Source organism: Sinocyclocheilus rhinocerous, unplaced genomic scaffold, assembly GCF_001515625.1.
Source record: "Sinocyclocheilus rhinocerous isolate Xijiao unplaced genomic scaffold, SAMN03320098_v1.1 scaffold207, whole genome shotgun sequence".
NCBI lineage: Eukaryota > Metazoa > Chordata > Actinopteri > Cypriniformes > Cyprinidae > Sinocyclocheilus > Sinocyclocheilus rhinocerous.
Genome location: NW_015648658.1, coordinates 2,059 through 11,123, shown reverse-complemented (window position 1 = coordinate 11,123; position 9,065 = coordinate 2,059). Strand labels below are relative to the sequence as shown.

Below are 9,065 nucleotides of genomic sequence, written 5' to 3'. Positions count from 1 at the left end.
AAATGATTTAAATGATTTAATCTTGCATCCTGGTGCCCGTTGTCATTTACGAATCCCCACAACACCCTACATTGTGCCTAAGTTTTTTACAGCGTGATAAACATAAGCAGCATAGTATGGTGGTTTTATGCAATATTTATCCAGAAATGGACAACTATTAATTCTTCTTTTTAAAGGGGTCATATGATGCTGCTAAAAAGAACATTATTTTGTGTATTTGGTGTAATGAAATGTGTTTATGCGGTTTAAGGTTCAAAAAGCACATTATTTTCCACATAATGTACATTATTGTTTCTCCTCTATGCCCCGCCTTTCTGAAACGCCTCGATTTTTACAAAGTTCATCGTTCTGAAAAGCGAGGTGTGCTTTGATTGGCCAGCTATCCAGTGTGTTGTGATTAGCTGAATACCTCAAGCGTGTCACGGAAATGTTACTGTGTTTCCATGTGTCCCAGTGCGATGAGACAAAACCAATAAAACCCATTACAAACGAGGCATTTGTTGCATCCAGTGGGGACATAATTACTGATTATAATGACTTATACTGTGTTTTTACGCTTCGCGTTGCGTTTTGCGTTGCGTTTTGTGCCGCGTAAACATAAAACCATGTCTGCTTTTGTGATCGGAGAAATGACAAACAACAAGCGCTACCCTACACTGCTCAAACTCGCGTTTGAGTCATCATTGGCAAATTCTTTAAATATAAAAAACGTACTTACAGGCTGTGAGTCAGAAGCGCCAGACTGTCCTTGCAAAGTTGGAACTGCCCCACTTTATAGAAACATTATGTCCTCTTTTGGCAGGCCAAACAAAGTAGTTTCGCTTTCATAACGAAACACACAGAGGCTTGAGTGAGCGGCGCCCGGCGGATTCGACGAAGGAGGTATAAATATCTCTAGAGATTTAAGACTTTAGTCTTTGCAACTTTACAGATCTTCTTTATGCAACAAGAGCTTGTAACACTCCAAAGAGAAAGGAAAAATTGAAATCGCATCATATGACCCCTTTATTAAATTGGGATAAATAAATAAATAAACTGTAATATTGTGAAATATTATTACAGTTTTCAGCATTATTACTCCAGTCTTCAGTGTCACATGATCCTTCAGAATCATTCTAATATGCTTATTTTTCTGCTCAAGAAACTCTTTTTGAACCCAAGTTTTTCATGCTTTTTACAATACTATACTTTACTATACTTCTAAAAGCAGAAGCTTATATTTTATTTAGATTACATGTAAAAATCCAGTCAAAATAGAAATTAATATTTGTAAATAGGGTATTTTTTCCCCCTTGAACATATTCCAGTGAACATAGCAACATGGGGCACAGCCAATCAGTCGACGTTAGATTACAACTGGTATGCCCAAAACGCTCTGGATGGGTTGAACTCCAGCTGTACTCATACAGACTTACAGAGTGACCCGTGGTGGAAGCTGGATCTGCTGAAAACGTACAGCGTGAACAGAGTGACCATCACTAACAGACGCGACTGCTGTAGCAACAGGATAAATGGGTCAGAGATTCGGGTTGGAAACAATTCTTCAGATCTTTTCAGCAACCCAGTGTGAGTCTTCTGGCCAGTTGGTCAGTATCTTTATACATACATACATATGTGTTCTTATACCACTATTAACCCACAAACATACACAATATATTCAATATATATATATATATATATATATACTGTATATGAAAAAACTGAGACAGACTAAATCCAGAAGTACTGTGGCAACGTTTCCAAGATGCTTCAAGAAACCTACCTGCAAAGCTACCTGAAAAACTATGCGTAAGTGCACTGAGGGCAAAAGCTGCTTTAATCGCAAAGGTAATGTTGATTTAATTTAGTTAATAGATGTTAATTGATAAGGAAAATTTATTTATGACATTATTTTTGACAGCATCCCCATTTTACAGCATTTATACACAAGTGCCTAAAACATTTAAGAGTACTGTAGCTTTGCAGGTAGATTTCTTGAAGCGTCTTGGAGATTTTGCCACAGTTCTTCTGGATTTAGTCTTTCTCGGTTTGTTCTTCAAGTCAGTTTGTTTCTTCAAGTCTTTCCAGATAGACTGGATGATGATGAGATCAGATCTCTGTGTGGAGCACTGGCTGTTGTCAGACTCAAATCTCACTGGATTATTACAATTAATGGCAAAATGAATGTTTGGAAATGTAAACTGATATTTCCTACTGACACACTACAGCAAAATATATAAATAACTGAATTAAAAAAAAATTTGCTGGTGAAAATACTAGTGTTCTAATAATTTTGGCCACTACTGTATATATAGTAGTGCTGTCAAAATTAGCGCGTTAACACAGGTGATTAGATGCAGAACAACTTTATGACCACATCAAACGTAACACTTTTCAGATATACACTCCACTTCGCCTCAGCACCAGGCGCTAGTCAAACGAGTGAGGAAACAGTACAGGTGGCCAGGAGCTTCAGTAGAACAACAGTGAACTGCGGTCAGATAAGATGTTGTCAGGCTATATGTCAGTAAAATCTTCCTGTCATGTCTGCCGTTATAATGGGCTCGTAGCACATGCTCTGCAATTGCATGCACAGATGCGGTTAGCACTGTGAGAAAATATGAAGCATGTCAGATCCGTTCCACATTCAGCAGCGGCAGCTCTTAAAGTAGTAGCAACCAAAATAACTTAATAACCCCAGCTGCTCTGATGTCAGTTATTCAAAGAACAAACGAAACAAAGAGCAAACCAATAACCGTTTTAGCTTTAAGGATGCATCAATATTTAATTTGGAATTTAGTGTTTGATAACTTTATTCAATTTCTGTATATTTCCTACTTGCTGAATGGCACATGTAGCTAAATAGGACATTATAATGGATTTATGTTAATATTGTTTTAAGTTCACTTAAATTAGTTGTTATTTTTAAAGTCTAAAAGTGTTAAAATTGATAGCAGTGGTTAACAGTGTTATATAGTGGGGGGTCATTTCCTAGAGTCATCAGTAGTAATTGTATAAGTGATACTGGCCTCTGTTAGCACTCCGTTATCTTTATGTGTCTGGAACATCTGTGTTGGTGCTCGTTCTTATTGTTATCAGACTGAGGAGCTAACCTTCATCAGATTCAATATAGACTGCAAACTCAGATTCACAGCTCAGGTAAATTATTGTTTCTTTTGCCATGGCAATGATCAGTGCAGAAAACATCGGTTTACATACTTGATGAGACGGTTGATGGTTATTAACTTTCTAAGATGGCAGCTTGCGTCACACTGGCAATTCCTTCAGAGCACGAGACCATACCTCCAGTGATCACAAAATGAACTACCACCACCTACAATCAAATACAACATTGTTCCAGAAAAAAAAAAAAAATTGGTTACCACATTCAGTTACACCGTTTCTTTCTGAAGCGTCACACAGGCAAGAGGGATAAAAACAGCAAACTTTATTTTCTATGTGTAATAATAACACTTCACTGTCATGACAAATTATGTCACATTTGCTTAGCTGCAAAATAAAAAAAAATAGTGCAACACTTCATGTGTTACATAAAGTTGGAGGAAATATCCAATTTTAAAATATGCATTGTGTTGTACAAGAAAGAGTCAATCATATTAAATACATTTATACAATCATACATTGAGCAACAAAAACACAGGAGCGACTCACTCTTTTGTCTTTCTCCAGATGTGCTGTAGTTTCTTCTATTCCAGCAGGAGCTACCTACAGCTACTCGTGTCGTGGGATGGAGGGACGTTACGTTACTGTGAATATTCCTGGAACTTCAAAGATTCTTACTCTCTGTGAAGTGGGAGTCTATGTGATTCCAGGTAATTCAGAGCTACTTAACAACCTGGTCTAAACCCTTACCAGGTGAATTTGAGTTCCTCTTCAGGAACGCCTCGTCACGCCTTCTGTGACCACGCTCTGACACAGTTGTTACTGCCTTGCTTCGCTCTCAGAGGGCTCTCTTTGAAGAGAAAGCCGTCACTAGCATTCCTCGCAGTGGCCAAGGCTTCCAAGGCGGAGCGACGGCTGTGCTCGTGGGTTTCCACGATCTTGACACCTCGGCATGGAGATCGGGAAAAAACGGAAGGCACCGTCGTGAAGGCTGTGACCTCGCGTTCAGGAAACGCTCATCTAATTTGCTCTTAGGACGAGCGTACTGTTTCTCGGCTGGCCAATCGATATTTAATTTGGCTACAGCACGAGTCACAACCTCCACGAGCTCCTCGTACGCGAGGGACTGCGGTGGCGAGTCCACAGTTTCCTCTGTGTTCGCTCGCCATAGACTTTTTCATTGTTTTCTTATATATATATGAGTGCTTGTGCGGACAGACAACAGTAAATAGACAGACACATACACAGAGCGCTACTGAAGAGCAGAAGCTGGTTTGCGCTCTGCCGGATGCGCTTTTATACTTTCTGGTGCTTACGTCACCCCGCTCGTGACGTCTCGCTGCTCCATTGGACTTATTTGACACGTGCTTCAGAACGCGGTCACGCAAGGGCGTTCCCAAAGCGAATCTCGACGCAGCTCGAGTTCCTGAAGGGGAACCAGGGTTACATACGTAACCTGAGATGTTTTTTAGGCATAGTTCTAGTCATGATCAGGTCCAAAGACTTTAGGCATACCCAGACCTTGCTCAAATATTATAATGAATGGGAGCCAGCAAAATCCACATTTTGGTGGAATGAGTCCTGCCTTCTAAAAAGTGTTGCCAGACGTATGATAATTATCATATTTGTACGATAATTTTGACCTCTGTACGATCGATGTACGATCAATAATGAAAAAAAATCCCATAATGTACGATAATTTCAGAATTTTGTGACACTTCAAATGATGGTAGTTGCAATCATACGGCTTCTATACTCATACATGAAATTGGCTCATTACAGACACTCTAAATGCGATAAATCTATTGTGGTAATTTGCAGGTCATGTCAAAAGGCTGTTGGTTTAGATAAATAGCTGTAATATGTACGTTTGACTCGTATACGATCATTTTCTTCCAAATACGATCATTTTGAGCTTCTGGTACGATACTTGGACATTTCCAATCTGGCAACACTGCTTCTAAATAAAAGAGCCAATCACCAAATGGTAAAGTCAACACGTCACTGCAGCTGCCGTCAGTCCTGATACAAATATAAAATATGCTGATTAAAACCATTTCTTGACACTATGACATCTTCCAGGTAATTTGGCAACAGGAAAAAACGTCACACAGTCATCAACCTATGGCCACTGGTCTGCTGAACAGGCCATTGATTTCAATCCTGGTTTCAGAAAGTCGTGGTCATCGTGTTCCTCAACCAATAATCAGACTAACCCATGGTGGAGAGTGGATCTGAGTTCTGTGTACAGAGTTAATAGAGTCGTTATCACAAACAGACTAGACTGCTGTCCAGAACGAATAAACGGAGCGGAGATTCGAATCGGAAACTCTTTGGAGAACAACGGCAACAACAATCCCACGTGAGATCCTCTTTCAGTGGCTTAAAATCCATAATTAATCCCTGAAATCATATATGAAGAAAGACTAGAAGTCTAAATTAGGTTTTCTCTGTCTCTCTTTAGATGCGCTGTGATTTCTAGCATTTCAGCTGGTGTTTCCTCCACCTACACATGTAACGATTTGGAGGGTCAATATGTGAATCTGTTCATTCCTGGAGATTCAAAGTATCTTACTCTATGTGAGGTGGAGGTCTATGGAGAAGGTGGGATCAAACAAGCAGATTTAGTGCTTTAGGAAACCAATAACGGCTTCACAATAGTTGAAATTTGGCAATTTATGGTATTTGAAAATGTGAAATATGTTGCATGCTCTCAGCTTTCAACAATTTACTACATAAAATGCATTTGTGTTTGACATTAAACCATGTCCATCCTTATTGCAAGTGAACCTGTATTTAATGTCATCTAGGTGTTTTTTTTTTGTTTGTTTTTTTACTTGGCATAGTTTTGTTCATGATTTTTGAGGATCACTACACAAACTCTCACTGCATCCGTTTAATCTTAAGTGACAGATGCATTTGCACCAAATTGCTGTAGATATTGTGGTCACAATGCATTTTATGTTTTTATTATTTGCATTTAGCGTTTTCTTTTCCTTTCTATGTTTACGCTCATGTGCCCTTTTAGATCCTTTTTTCCAAGAAGACTCCTGTGAAGATGAAACTGAAGTTTGAGTCTGTCTGAACCTCCAGCTCCTGTCACAGGTGAGAGAGGGAAACATACAGAAATCTGAAACCAAATCACATTGAATCCAGTTTTAAAATATCTGCTCATTTCAGCTTCAGTCTGCTTTGGTGGAACGAGGGTTTTCTGACATGACGCTGCTGTGGTCTGAACTGCACAAGAAGGATGTGACGTGGAAGGAAGCTGTGCCAAGTGAATGTGTTCATACAAACACCAGAAAACAGAGAAGGAATGTTGACTTTGAAGTAAATTATTCAAAGAAATATGCATATATTTGATTATTTGCTTTGATGCTCTTCATTTACAGTCTCAAATATTCTCTGTTCCTCAATGTTGACCACAATAAAGTTGTATGTGAAAACTGAAAATGATTGGATCTTCAGTAAGGTCCACCCAGTGTTAATTTCATTGACGAAAAATATTCGTTAACTTGTATCAGGTGTAGGTGTAATATTAGGTGTGGCCTAATATAACTTCATAAAGTGTCAGAGGACTGCTAAGTCCATAAATTAAATACAGTTCTTAATATTAATTCACACAATGTTTGGAATGCTAATATTTCTCACCACTAGATGTCTGCAGCAGCATCTTTACTGATGCTATGAAACGCAAGCAAGTTGTATTATAAATGATAAAATATTACATGATACGCTGTAAAATATGATATGATCAATAAGTCAGCATGTTTTTTCCATTACTTTAACTCATGATAATTTACTAATTTCCACTTAATTTTAAGTTAAATGAGATTCAACTAGACAATATTTATATATAAAAAAGTGTTGAAATTATTTGTACAGACAATTTGATTATACTTACAACTCGACCTAATTTTAAATAGGTGTATGCATGTATTTATTTATTTATTCAGTGAAAAGCAATGATTGTGAGCATCGATAGTTGCAATGGTGAGAAACCACTAGAATAAAATAATTAACAATAATGAAGAGAGATTCGAAACTGCAAGACATACAAGACATACAATCCAAAACTTCAGGAGGTGGTCTGGGCCGCATTCCAGACGAAACTGGACAAGTGTAAATGCATCTGGTTGTTGAAACCACATATGTAAATTTTACTCCTCCCAAAATGTTAAAATAAACGTGTGAGAGCGTGTTATAGGCTATATGACATTAGTCAGACTGCGTTAATGCAACAAACATCGCTGCGGACGAGTAACTGAGTATCTCTTCAGCAAGCCGACGCGCAAACTGCCGCGAATGAAACTGAAAGTAAGACGCAGATGGTCAACACACAATCATCTTCATTAAAAGTAGTAAGACAAACTTATCTTTCCAGTGCTGATGCCGTGTGCTCTCCTATTGCGGTCTTTGATCTTGAAATTGATGTGAACTCCGTTAAATTTAAATATAGTGCGGGAACTGAAGATCGGATTTATATCCGTTTTGCGTCGACACATTTATGTGGCCAAGTGTAAATGGAAACGTTTTAACAAATCAGATAGATATCCGATCAGCGAAAACGCATGAAATTACCAGGTGTAAACAGGCCCTAAAATACATTCATTAGCTGGTTCTGATATGTTTGATTAGGGTTGGAGCTAACTCTGCAGGACAGTGGCCCTCCAGGACCGAAGTTTCCCAGCCCTGATGTAGTGTGTCGTGTCATATCATGTAGTTCATGGAATGAGATTTTACTCCGTGTTAAACTTCAAGAAGCGCTTCTTCTCTGCTGTGAAACAGAGGTGCATGTTACAATTTTTGCACATCACTTTGGGTGTTCCTACACACCCAGGAACCTCGCATCTTCCCTTTTTGCCACACATTATTTGTCTGTATGTATTGTCAATGGGAAATTCTGGTTAGGGATGGGAGCCATGGACCCCTGCTTCCTTACCCCTTATCGCACAACGTTGCCCTGAGGCAATGAAAAGAAAAACTGAATTTCTGAACATGCAAAATAAAAAAAAATCATAAAACCTTACAAAAGTCTTCTCTACACCTTTTTATGTACAGTTCATGTCATTTTAAATAAGATTACTAAAGCAAATAATCTTGCCTTCTCACACCATGTGCTCCTGTGACCATGTGTCAGAACAGGACGTCCCACCTTCAAATGGTGCTTGATAGTGACTCCCACAACTCATTGGACTGTTCTTTGATACTTTTCAAACATTTTAATTGGTTGAACTCATTTTAAAAAACATGTACTGAAAATGGGGCATAAGAAAAACTTTTCGTAGAGGGTTAAATATGGTGGTCTGGAGTGACTGGGACTGGCTGAAGCTAAAGGTGGTGATGTCAGCAGTAACGCAATCTAACCAAGTATCTGTGAAAGTGAAAGCAGATGTCAGAGGAAGAGGAGAATCTACACACGCACATAAAGAGTAATAGATTTAAAGTCTGAATAGCTTTTTTCTTCACTTTCTAACCACACAGATGTCAGAAGTTCTAGGCCTTTGGCTTATGTAATACATCAATATTTAGGTTATTTACAATGAGTCAAAATTATCCAGGTTCGTATAAGGACAAGACTAAAGAAAATGATCTTCTGTGATGCACATACTTTCAGAAAAATAATAAGAAGAAGATAAATTAAATAATATTAATAATTGTAATGACTTTGATTACGTAATTTTAGGGAATTAATTATTATTAATTCATTCAGGGTTTGAAAGGACTCGGATCTGAAAATTCGAAGTCCACCTGATTAGAACTGACTTCAAATTTCAATAGTTACACCTTATCAACGGTCGTCCAGCGAGACGTTAATATCAGTGTATCTTAATCTGACTGTGTATTTTCCTTGGCCACAGGATAATACGTTCTCTGATAAGTAAGCTACGAGCTAGGTAGCAAGGATCTTTGGCAAAGGTTTTGACTTTAAAGTTATATGACACCAGACAATGATTCTTTAT

General features: G+C 38.3%; 1 pseudogene; it reads left to right on the top strand.

The window, feature by feature from the left end:
- LOC107710175 (uncharacterized) overlaps window positions 1-6,465 on the top strand; it is an 11,827-nt pseudogene extending 5,362 nt beyond the window's left edge.
- Window positions 6,466-9,065: the final 2,600 nt, after the last annotated feature.